The sequence below is a fragment of the Psammomys obesus genome, unplaced genomic scaffold, assembly GCF_907164565.1.
Source record: "Psammomys obesus unplaced genomic scaffold, mPsaObe1.curated_primary_1811, whole genome shotgun sequence".
In the NCBI taxonomy this organism is placed as follows: Eukaryota; Metazoa; Chordata; class Mammalia; order Rodentia; family Muridae; genus Psammomys; species Psammomys obesus.
Window position 1 is genome coordinate 40,432,581 of NW_026596051.1, and position 11,907 is coordinate 40,444,487.

Below are 11,907 nucleotides of genomic sequence, written 5' to 3' on the forward strand. Positions count from 1 at the left end.
CACACACACACACACACACACACACACACACACACACACACACACACTAATATTGCATTAAGCCCCATAATGTCATTTCCAGAGCATTGAAAACAAATAAAAGCATGGTTAGATGTAGGAACCTATCAAAAAAATTGCTAGCACTCTAAAAGATCTTACTTGCAAAGATTATAGGTCCTGGAGTAACTAAAAATAAACCCATCAAGCTTGTTGCTAAAAATTATTAAACTGTAAACAATATGCCAGCAACATGTTGGTAAGATACTTATGCTACATATAACAATATAGCTCATAAGAAAATTACAGAATTAATAAAAAACAAAAAATGGCAAATATTATCAACTATAATGTAATTTATTCTATTAACTGTGAATTAGTTAATCCTCTCATGTTTTGATCTTACTCTTTGGCGAGTGTTACATGGGAGCTGAATGCTAAGCCCATGGACACCTTTTGTTTTGCAAGTGTTGGACAAGCTGTAAAGGTAGATGAGAGATTTAAAATCTTACTAATAAGTTCTTGACATCCTCTGGAAGTAATTTTTTGGGATAACCACAAAGGACACTGAGGTCCTAGCTTGTGCAAAATAAGGACTTGTTCTGCATAAAACTGTGCCAGGAAGCAATGCCCCATGTCTTCCACCCACTCTCCTGCACTTCAGATATGCAGGGAGACTCAAGATGCACTTACAGCAATTTACATGTGTATGTATATATACGGTATAAAAACCTATCAATTATAATACAGAGATTCCACTGAGTCCTCAAAAGGTGCCCTGCTACTTGCCTAGAAATAGAAACATAACAAATAGTTTTATTATTTTTTTATTTTTTTAATTTCAATTTTTATCTTTTTTTTATTAATTACACTTTATTCATTTTGAATCCCCCCATAAGCTCCTCCCTCCTCCCCTCTCGATCCCACCCTCCCTCTCGTTTCTGCATGCATGCCCTTCCCCAAGTCCACTGATAGGAGAGGTTCTCCTCTCCTTTCTGATCTTAGTCTATCAGTTCTCCTCAAAAGTGGCTGCATTGTCCTCTTCTGTGGCCTGGTAGGACTGCTCCCTCCTCAGGGGGAGGTGATCAAAGAGCAGGCCAATCAGATTATGTCAGAGGCAGTCCCTCTTGGACACTGACCTGCCATGGGCTACATCTGTGCAGGGGTTCTAGGTTATCTCCATGAATAGTTCTTGGTTGGAGTATGAGTCTCTGGGAAGTTCCCTGTGTTCAAATTTTCTTGTTCTGTTGCTCTCCTTGTGGACTTCCTGTCCTCTTCAGTTCTTACTATTTCCCACTTCTTACATAAAATTCCATTCACTCTGCCCGACAGTTGGCCATCAGGCTCAGCATTTGCTTTGACAGTCTATACTGCAGAGGCTTTCAGAGGCCCTCTGTGGTAGGTTCCTAGTTTGTTTCCTGTTTTCTTCTTCTGGCTTTCAGAGGCCCTCTGTAGCAGGTTTCTAGGTTGTTTCCTGTTTTCTTCTTCTTCTGATGTCCATCCTCTTTGCCTTTCAGGTGGGGATTGAACATTTTAGTTAGGGTCCTTTCTCTTGCTTGGTTTCTTTAGATGCATAGATTTTAGTGGGTTTGTCCTATGTTGTATGACTATATGAGTGAGTATATGCCGTGCGTGTCTTTTTGCTTCTGGGACAACTCACTCAGGATGATCTTTTCCAGGTCCCACCATTTACCTGCAAATTTCATGATTTCCTTATTTTTCATTGCTGAGTAATATTCCATTTTATAGATGTACCACAATTTCTGCATCCATTCTTCAGTTGAGGGGCATCTGGGATGTTTCCAGCTTCTGGCTATTACAAATAAAGCTGCTACAAACATGGTTGAGCAAATGTCCTTTTTGTGTACTTGAGCCTCTCACCCTTCACAATAGCCACAAATGACATAAGGTACCTCGGAGTAACCCTAACCAAGGAAGTCAAAGACTTGTATGAAAAAAAAATTTCAACTCTCTAAAGAAAGAATTAGAAGAAGATATGAGAAGATGGAAAGTTCTCCATGCTCATGGCTTGGCAGGATTAACATAGTAAAAATGGCCATCTTACCAAAAGCAATCTACAGATTCAATGCAATTCCCATCAAATTACCAACACAATTCTTTACAGACCTGGAAAGAAAAATTCTCAACTTCGTATGGAATAATTTTTATCTTTTTATATTATAGTTTATTCACTTTGTATCCCAGCTCAAGCCCCTCCATCATTCCCTCCTACCCCCCCTTCCACCCTCATCTCCTTCCATGCCCCTCTCCAAGTCCAATACTTTTTCCTTTTTTAATCTCTCTGGAAAGTCATATTAATTCTGTAACATTTTTTAATTTATTTTTTAAATTTATTACAATTTATTCACTTTGTATCCCAGGTATAGCCCTTTCCCTTTTCACCTCCCAAACCCACCCAGCCTCCCTCAACTCCTTCCATGCCCCTCCCCTAGTCCACTGATAGGAGAGGTCCTCCTCCCCTTCCATCTGACCCTAGTCTATCAGGTCTCATCAGGGCTGGCTGCATTGTCTTCCTCGGTGGACTGGCAAGGCTGCATCCCCATCAGGGGAGGTGGTTAAAGAGTCAGCCACTGAGTTCAGGTCAGAGACAGTCCCTGTTCCATTTACTAGGGGACCTCATTTTGATACTGAGCTGCCATGGGCTACATCTGAGCAGGGGTTCTAGGTTATCTCCATGAATGGTCCTTGGCTGGAGAATCAGTCTCAGAAGAGACCCCTGTGCCCAGAATTTTTGTTGTTGTTGTTGTTGTAATGTTGTTCTCCTTGTGAAGTTCCTGTCCCCTCTAGGTCTTTAATCTCCCCTATCTTTCATGGGATTCCCTGCACTCTGACCAAAGTTTGGCTATGTGCCTCAGCATCTGTTTTGAAAGTCTGCTGGGTAGAGTACTTCCGAGGCCCTCTGTGGTAGGTTCCTGTCCTGGTCCCTGTTTTCTGCCTCTTCTGATGTCCATCCTCTTTTCCTCTCTGAATGAGAATTGATTATCTTACCCAGGGCCCTTCTTCTTGCTTAGCTTCTTTGGGTGTACAGATTTTAGTATGTTTATCCTGTATTAAATGTCTAATATCTACTTATAAGTGAGTATATACCGTGTATGTTTTTCTGCTTCTGGGATACCTCATTCAGGATATTTTTTAGTTCCCACCATTTGCCTGCAAATTTCATGGTTTCCTTGTTTTTACTTGCTGAGTAGCATTCCATTGTGTAAATGTACCACAATTTCTGTATCCATTCCTCTGCTGAGGGACATCTGGGTTGTGTCCAGATTCTGGCTAATACAAATGAAGCTGCTATGAACACGGTTGAGCAAGTGTCCTTCTGATATACTTAAGCATATTTTGGATATATGCCTAGGAGTGGTATAGCTAGATCTTGAGGTAGCACTATTCCTAGTTTTCTGACAAAGGGCCAGATTGATTATCAAAGTGGTTGTACAAGGTTACATTCCCACAACAATGTAGCAGGGTTCCTTTTTCTCCACATCCTCTCCAGCATGTATTGTTACTTGAGTTTTTGATCTTAGCCATTCTGATGGGTGGTAGGTGAAATATCAGAGTCATTTGATTTTCCCCTGATAACTAAGGACAATGAGCATTTCTTTAAGTGTTTCTCTGTCATTTGATATTACTCTGTTGAGCATTCTCTGTTTGGCTCTGTACCCGATTTTTTAATTGTATTACTTGGTTTGTTGCTGTTTAAGTTCTTTATATATTCTGGATATAGCTCCTTGTCAGACATAGGGTTGGTGAAGATCCTTTCCCAGTCTGTAGGCTGTCGTTTTGTTTTGATGACCGTGTCCTTTGCATTATAGAATATTTTGAGTTTCAGGAGTTCCCATTTATTGATTGTTGATCTTAGAGTCTGTATGTTGGTGTTCTGTTCAGGAAGTTGTCTCCTGTGCCAATGTGGTCAAGGCTCTTCCCCCCTTTTTCTTCTAACATGTTTAGTGTGTTCGGTTTTATGTTGAGGCCTTTGAACCACTTAGACTTTAATTTTGTACAGGATGATATATATGAGTCTATTTGCCTTTTTTCTACACGTAGACATCCAATTAGACCAGTGCCATTTGTTGAAGATGCTATCTTTTTCCCCATTGTATTGTTTTGGGTTCTTTACCAAATATCAAGTATCCCTAGGTATGTGGGTTTATTTCTGGGTTTTCAGTTCATCCATTGATCCACCTTTCTGTTTCTATGCCAGTACCATGCAGTTTTTATTATTATTGCTCTGTAGTACAGCTTGAGATCAGAGATGGAGATACTTCTAGACGATCTGTTATTGTACAAGATTGTTTTAGCAATTTTGGTTTTTTTGTTTTTACATATAAAACTGAGAATTGTTCTTTCAGTTCTATAAGGAATTGTGCTGGAATTTTGATGAGAAATGCATTGAATCTGTAGATTGCTTTTGGCAGGATGGCCAATTTCACTATGTTAATCTTTCCAAGCCATGAACATGGGAGATCTTTCCATCTTCTGCTATCTGTTTCAATTTCTTTCTTCAGAGACTTGAAGTTGTTTTCAAACAGGTCTTTTACTTGCTTGGTTAGAGTCACAGCAAGGTACTTTATGTTATTTGTAGCTATTTTGAAAGGTGTAATTTCCCTAATTTCTTTCTGAGCCCTTTTGTTTTGGAATACAGGAGGGCTTCTGATTTTTTGTTTTGTTTTGTTTTGTTTTGTTTTTAGTTAATTTTGTATCCAGCCACTTTTCGGAAGCTGTTTGTCAGATGAAGCATTTCAGTGGTTGAATTTTGGGGTTGACACATGTACACTATCATATCATCTGCAAATAGTGACACTTTGACTTCTTTGTTTCAAATTTGTATCCCCTTGATCTTTTTTAGTTGTCTTATTACTCTAGCTAGGATTTCAAGTACTATTTTGTAGAGATATGAAGAGAGTTGGCAATCTTGCCTTGTCCTTGATTTAAGTGGGATTGACTTAAGTTTCTCTCAATTTAGTTTGATGTTGGCTATAGGCTTGCTGTATATTGCCTTTACTGTGTTTAGGTATGTGTCTTTTATCTCTGAAATCTCCAAGACTTCAAACAGGACTAGGTGTTGGATTTTTATCAAATGCTTTTTTGGCATCTAAGAAGATGACCATGTAGTTTTCCTCTTTCAGTTTGTTTATGTGGTGGATCACACTGAAGGATCTCCATATACTGAACCACCCCTGCATGCCTGGGATGAAGCCTGGGTCATGGTGGATGATATCTTTCATATGTTCTTGGATTTTGTTTGCAACTATTTTACTGAATATTTTTGCATCTATGTTCATAAGAGAGATAGGTATGAAATTCTCCTTTTCTGTTAGGTGTTTGTGTGGGTTAGGTATCAACATGAAGGTGGCTTCATAGAATGAATTTGGCAATCTTCTGTCTTATTATTATGGAATACTTTGAAGAGAAATGGAGTTAGCTCTTCTTTGAAGCTCAGGTAGAAGTCTGTGCTGAAACCATCTGGCCCTGTGCTTTTATGGAAGGGATTTTTGATGACTGCTTCTATTTCTTTGGGGGATATAGGACTATTTAATATATTTGCCTTATCTTGATTTAATTTTGGTAAATGGAACCTATCATGAAAATAGTCTATTTCATTTAGATTTTCAATATTTGAAGCATATAATGTTTTGCAGTAAGACCTGTTTATTGTTTGGATTTCCTCAGTGTCTGTCACTATGTTTCCCTTTCATTTCTGATTTTGCTGATTTGGATAGTTTCTCTTTGCCCTTTAGTTAGTTTGACTATGGTTTTGACTATCTTGTTAATTTTCTCAAAGAATTAGCTCTTGGTTTCACTGAATCTTTGAATTACTTAATTTGTTTCTGATTTATTGATTTCAGCTCTGACTTTGATTATTTCTAACCATCTGCTCCTCTTGGGTGTTTCTGCTTCTTCTTTTTCTAGATTTTTTTTAAGTTGCTTGTATGAGATGTTTCATACTTCTTTCTGAAGGCACTTAGTGCTATGAATGTTCCTCTTAGCACTGCTTTCATTGTTTTCCATAAGTTAGAATAAGTTGTGCAGTCTCTTTCATTGAGTTTTTGGAAGTCTCTAATTTCTTTTAATATTTTTTTCCCTGATCCAGGTGTTGTTGAATAGAGACTTGATTAGCTTCAATGCATGTAAAGGCTTTTGTTATTTTGGTTGTTGTTAAGGTCTAGTTTTAGGCAATGTTGCTCTGGTATGATACAAAGGATCATTTCCATCTTCCTGTATCTGTTGAGGCTTGCTTTGTGCCTGACTATGTGGTCAATTTTTGAGAAGGTTCTATGAGGTGCTGAAAAGAAGGTATACTGTTTTGAATTTGGATGAAAAGTTCTGTAGACATCTATTAGGTCCATTTGATTTAGGGCCTCTGTAAGTGTCATTATTTTCCGTGTAGATGATTTGTCTCTTGATGAGAGTGGGGTGTTGAAGTCTCCCACTATTAAGGTGTTGGGATCGATGTGTGATTTAAGCTTTAATAATGTTTCATTTACAAATGCAGGTGCTCTTGTATTTTTGGCATAGATGTTCAGGATTGTGATGCCCTTTTGGTGGATTTTTCCTTTGACGTGAATGAAGCGTCCCTCTTCATTTTTTTTATTTTTTCATTAATTTTGGTTGAAAGTCTATGTTGTTAGAAGTTAGGCTAGCTACTCCAGATTGTTTTCTGGGTCTGTTGACTTGAAAAACCTTTTTTTTCCTAAGGTTTTTTTACTCTAAGGTAATGCTTATCTTTGTTGCAGTGGTGAATTTCTTGGATGCAGCAGAATGTTGGATCCTGTTGCCACAACCATTCTGTTAGCCTGTGTCTTTTATTGGAGAGCTGAGTCCATTATGTTGATAGATAATAGTGACCAATGAATGTTAGTTCCTTTTATTGGGAAGTTGGTGATGTTACTGTGTTCCTATGCTTGTTTTCTTTTAAATTTTTTGCTGTGAAGTTATCTATCTATCTATCTATCTATCTATCTATCTATCTATCTATCTTCTTGGGTGTAGTTGGTTTTGTTAGGTTGGAGTTTTCCTTCTAGCAGGGCTAGTTTTCTTCTGTAGGTCTGGGTTGCTATATAGATGTTATTAGAGTCTAGTTTTGTCATGGAGTATTTTGTTTTCTCCATCTGTGTTGATTGAAGCTTTGCTCGGTATAGTAGTGTGGGTTGGCATCTGTGGTCTCTTAGAGTCTGCATGACATCTGCCCAGGCCCTTTTGGCTTTCATAGTTTCTGTTGGGAAGCCTGTTGTGATTCTTATAGGTCTACCTTTTTATGTTACTTGGCCTTTTTTACTTGCTGCTTTTAGTATTTTTTTTCTTTGTTCTGTAGATTTAGTGTTTTGACTATTATGTGATGTGAGGAGTTTTTTTTTTTTTTCTTTTTTTTTTTTTTGTTCTAGTTCTGTAAGTCTCTTGTAGGTTTAAGGACATCTCTTTCTTTAAGTTGGAAAAATTTGCTTCTGTGATTTTCTTGAATATATTTTCTGGATATTGGAGCTTGGAACCTCTTTTTCATCTATTCCTATTTTTCTTAGATTTTATCTTTTCATGGAGTCCTTGATTTCTTGGATATTTTGTCTTTGGAACTTTTCTGATTTTATTTTTTCTTTGAGCTTTTTGTCAATCTCTGCAATTGTATCTTCAGTGCCTGAGGTTCTGTCTTCCATCTCTTGCACTCTGCTTGTGATCTTATCTTTGTGGTTCCTGATCTTTTCTCCAGGTTCTCCTGCTCCAAGTTTTTCTCTGTTTGTGTTTTATTTATTGATATGAATTCTACTTTCTTGTATTGCACATTTCCTTCATGTGTCTGAATGTGGATTCCTGTCTTTCCATGATGGCCTCTATGCTTTTGTTCATTTCCTCTCTTAATGCCTCTACTTGTGCCTCTACATGTTCTTCTATTTGTTTGGCTGTATTTACCTGTATTTCTTTGAGAGCTTTGTTCATTTCTTTTTTATGTTCCTCTCATAACTGGATAAGCATAGATTTGAGATCATTTTCCTGCGTTTCTGATGAATTAGAGTATCCATTGATTTTTGGGATTGCTGGTGAAGCCACGGTGCCTGATTTTTGTTGGATGTGTTCTTATGCCACTTGCTTATCGGTAAACTTAGCTGATTCTTTCTGGAGGCTGAGCTTCAGACTGGGTCCTTCTGTCTCTGGAGTCTAAAGTATTCTTCAGGAGGTCCATGGTTCGATGGTGGGTCTGGTGTTTCAGCTGTAGCTGTGGGAGGAAGATCACAGGCACATGTGCTCAAGCACAGGTGTGAGCATGGAAATGTGCCTTGAAGGACAGGGTGCTAGTTTGTGTAGATGCCTGGAAGGATGGAGCATAAGTGCAGGTCAGGGTCCTGGAGCAGTTCGCAGGTGCAATAAGCATGTTCAGGTGTCCTGAATACCTCAGCGGCCCACAGTCCTGTCTTACTCTCTTCCAGGTATTCAGATTTGTCTGGGTTGTGCCTTCTTGGCTCCAGGAACTGTTTGCCTGGACTCCACTGGGAGACCCACAGAACAGGGTCTTGAATGTTGAGAGTGCTAGCCTAAGGATCCCTATGTTGCCCACGGTGGGGATGGGGGTGCGAGGGATCCCATGTCTGACTTGAAGGCACACTCACTCACTTGCAGGCCTTTGCAGAAAGCACAGGGGTTCTCCCTGTTCTTTACTCTCAGATTTGGGCCTGCAGGGGCAAATGAAGCGCAGGAAATCCTTCAGCTCAGTGGTGTCTGTTTGGCTGCTGGGCAGGGAGACCTGTACTTCGGGCGGCTGCTGCCTCTGGCATCTCCCTTACCAAGCAGGGAGGCTCCTGCTTGGAGCAATCACTGCCACCTCTGCGGATCAGGGAGGCTCCCGCTTGGGGCAAGGAGAAGTTCAGGTGGTCGAATATTCACCATTCTCCGACCCCAGAGATGTTAATGGGTGACCTGGATCCAAACTCTCCCAGCTCACAGGTTGTCCCCTACGGCCCAGGAAGTCTCAATGTTGGTTCTATTGCTTCAGCAGCCCCTCCACTCACCAGTTTCGGAGTTTCGAATCCTCCGCCCCTCAGATAGCATGCACACTGGTTGCTGCCATCTTGGACTCTACCCAAATATTATTCTTAAACCAAAATCTATTTTGTTTTATACCAATGGATTTCTTTATTCTATTTTAATGGAAATTCAACATACTTTCATTGGTAAATCCTGTAAGATGTGAAATTCTATGAATCCTTAGAGGCCTCCATTACATTTCAAAGTATTTGGCATATATTGGCAGAATTGACATTATAATATATGCTAATCACATCCACCTGTGTCAGTTTTCACTTGCAGTACAGAATGTCTCATGACAAAAGGGAAATATCAGCTGTCAATTTTGTATTACAATATGTTAGCTTTTTTATGTCTCTGGAAGACTTAGTAATTAAGAACTATTACTATTTGAACATGCTGAATGTTTTTGGACATGAACAAGATATCATTAAAAGGTAGTAAAAATTTTAAAGTTAAAATTAAAGGTCTGTACAAATTCATTTCCTAAACTGGTCATCATTTTAATATTAAAAAGTAGTATTTTATTTCCTGTAATTACCAGATTACATATTTAGAGTCATAAAATTCAGAGATCATGTTGAAATGCTATTTAAAATAAAGTTTTGCTTTTGAAATATATTTTACAACTGAAAGTAATTTACCATTTTAATAATAAAATTATCTATATTTATTCTTACTCTCTTGGGGAGTGGCATGCATGCAGAAAGGGGAGGGAGGGTGGGATCGGGAGGGGAGGAGGGAGGGGCTTATGGGGGATACAAAATGAATAAAGTGTAATTAATAAAAAATTTAAAAAAAGAAAAAAAATCTAGTAAGATAATTTTCCAATTCCCAAATACAACCAATTCTCAGCATTTATAGAATTCTGTTTAGAGTATTTATTGAAATCTGTGGATTTTTGTACCTTTTACATAATACACATACTCTTTGCATTTAAAATTCTCACATTCTTCCTGTTTATATACAGCAGAGACTCATAACACAACAAGAACATAAATACATTGTTGTTATACTGTATTGTTTAAGATATAATTACAAGGGAAGACATTCTACACCTGTTTAATAAGACTCATCCAAGAATTTCATTAGTTGTATCAAAGTTTGAGATACACACTCTGTGGATTCACAATGCTGAGGTTCTCAGAATTTCTGAGAAGAGAACTGTCAAATGGCCAATGAGGAGAACCTACTACTACAAGCTTCCTCCACCAATAAAATTTATTTTCTACGTACTTAACCTTATGTGCACAGGCTGGTATACATCTTTCATCCGAGAAGCTTCTTTTTTCAGCAGTAGGAGAATACTGCGAAAAGCCACATGCCCTTCCCCATGCTATACATCTCCAACATAGCTCCAACATCTAAATCTCAAGAAATATAATGGAATGCAGTCTAGAAAGATTATTAAAGTCAAAAAACCAGGAAGTCTGCTGTTAGATTGTTAGGGTTTTTTTTCTTCACAATTTATTCATATATATCACAGTTGATGCCCCCTTCCACAACTCCCACAGTCCCACCCTCCCTTTCTCTTACCCTCATCCCCGTCCCCTTCTCCACTGAAAGAGGAGTTCTCCACTATTTCCATCTGCCCACAGCTTGTTAAGTCTCATCAGGACCGCTTCTCTCCTCCTCCTCTGTTATTTGGCAAGGCTGCATCATTAGGGGCAAGTGATCAGAGTGTAGATTTTTCTTTTTAATGACAGAATTGTTTCACCTATGAAATCTCAACAGCATGGGTGCCTAAACAAGGCCTGAACAATTAAAAGGCCAGTTGATATCTGTGTTGGTTTGAATGAAAATGGCCTCCATAAGTCCATCAGGAGTCTGCACTATTAGGAGGTGTGGCCTTGTTGAAGTAGGTGTGGCTTTATTGGAATAAGTGTGTCACTAGGTAGGCGTCAATGTTTCAGAAGTTCAACCCAGGCCAAGTGGCTCTCAGTCTCTTCCTTTTGCTTGAAGATCTGTATTCAGATATAGGACTCTCAGATACATGTCCAGCACCATGTCTGCCTGTGTGTTACCATGCTTCCTGTCATGACATTAATGGAATAAACCTTTAAACTTTAAGCTAGCTCCAATTAAATGCAGGAATTTAACTAACTAAGACAACATCCCAACCAATGATTGTGATTTCATGGAACTGTATTCCTAGATGAAGAACTATAAGAAAATGATATCTGTTGAGATTGGTTCAATTGGTCTTTCACAGAATTGAACTTCCAAGTTATGAATTGTTTTTCAAATCAGTGGAACACTAGGAACACTGATGTTCACTAAAAAGCAACACTAAAACGAACTCAGCAGGTTGTATTTATTTGCTGATTTGTTTGTGGAAATGTAATGACAGTGATTGACTTTGGGGAGAAGTTGGGATGGAGACATGGGAGAAAACTCTAGCCAAACTTCAGTATTTTTGTTAGCTTTATATGTCTGATACATTTGATGATAAAAATATGCAATAATTTGCTTAAACACATTTTTATTATATTTGTATTGTATTTGGAAGAAATAGTAGACCACTTGAAAGTCAAGAAGAGCCTAATGTTCTCTTGGTTTCATTGATTCTTTGAATTTTTATCTTTCTTTCTAATTTATTGATTTCAGCTATGAGTCTGATTTTTTCCAGCTGTGTGCTCCTTTTGGGTGTGTCCTTTTTTCTCTCTCTCTAGTGTTTTTAGGCATGCTAATAAGTTGCTTGTATGAGATGTCTCGAATTTTCTTTTGAAGGCACTTAGAGCTATGAATTTTCCTCTTAGCACTGCTTTCACTGTGTTCCATAAGTTTGGGTAAGTTGTGCCCTCATTTTCATTGAATTCTAGGAAGTCTCTAATTTCTTTCTTTCTTTCTTTCTTTCTTTCTTTCTTTCTTTCTTTCTTT

The 11,907-nt window shown here is 38.4% G+C and overlaps 1 pseudogene; it reads left to right on the top strand.

The window, feature by feature from the left end:
• The window catches only part of LOC129688823 (60S ribosomal protein L7a-like), an 11,524-nt pseudogene extending 2,476 nt beyond the window's left edge, over positions 1 to 9,048 (top strand).
• The last annotated feature ends 2,859 nt before the right edge of the window (positions 9,049 to 11,907 follow it).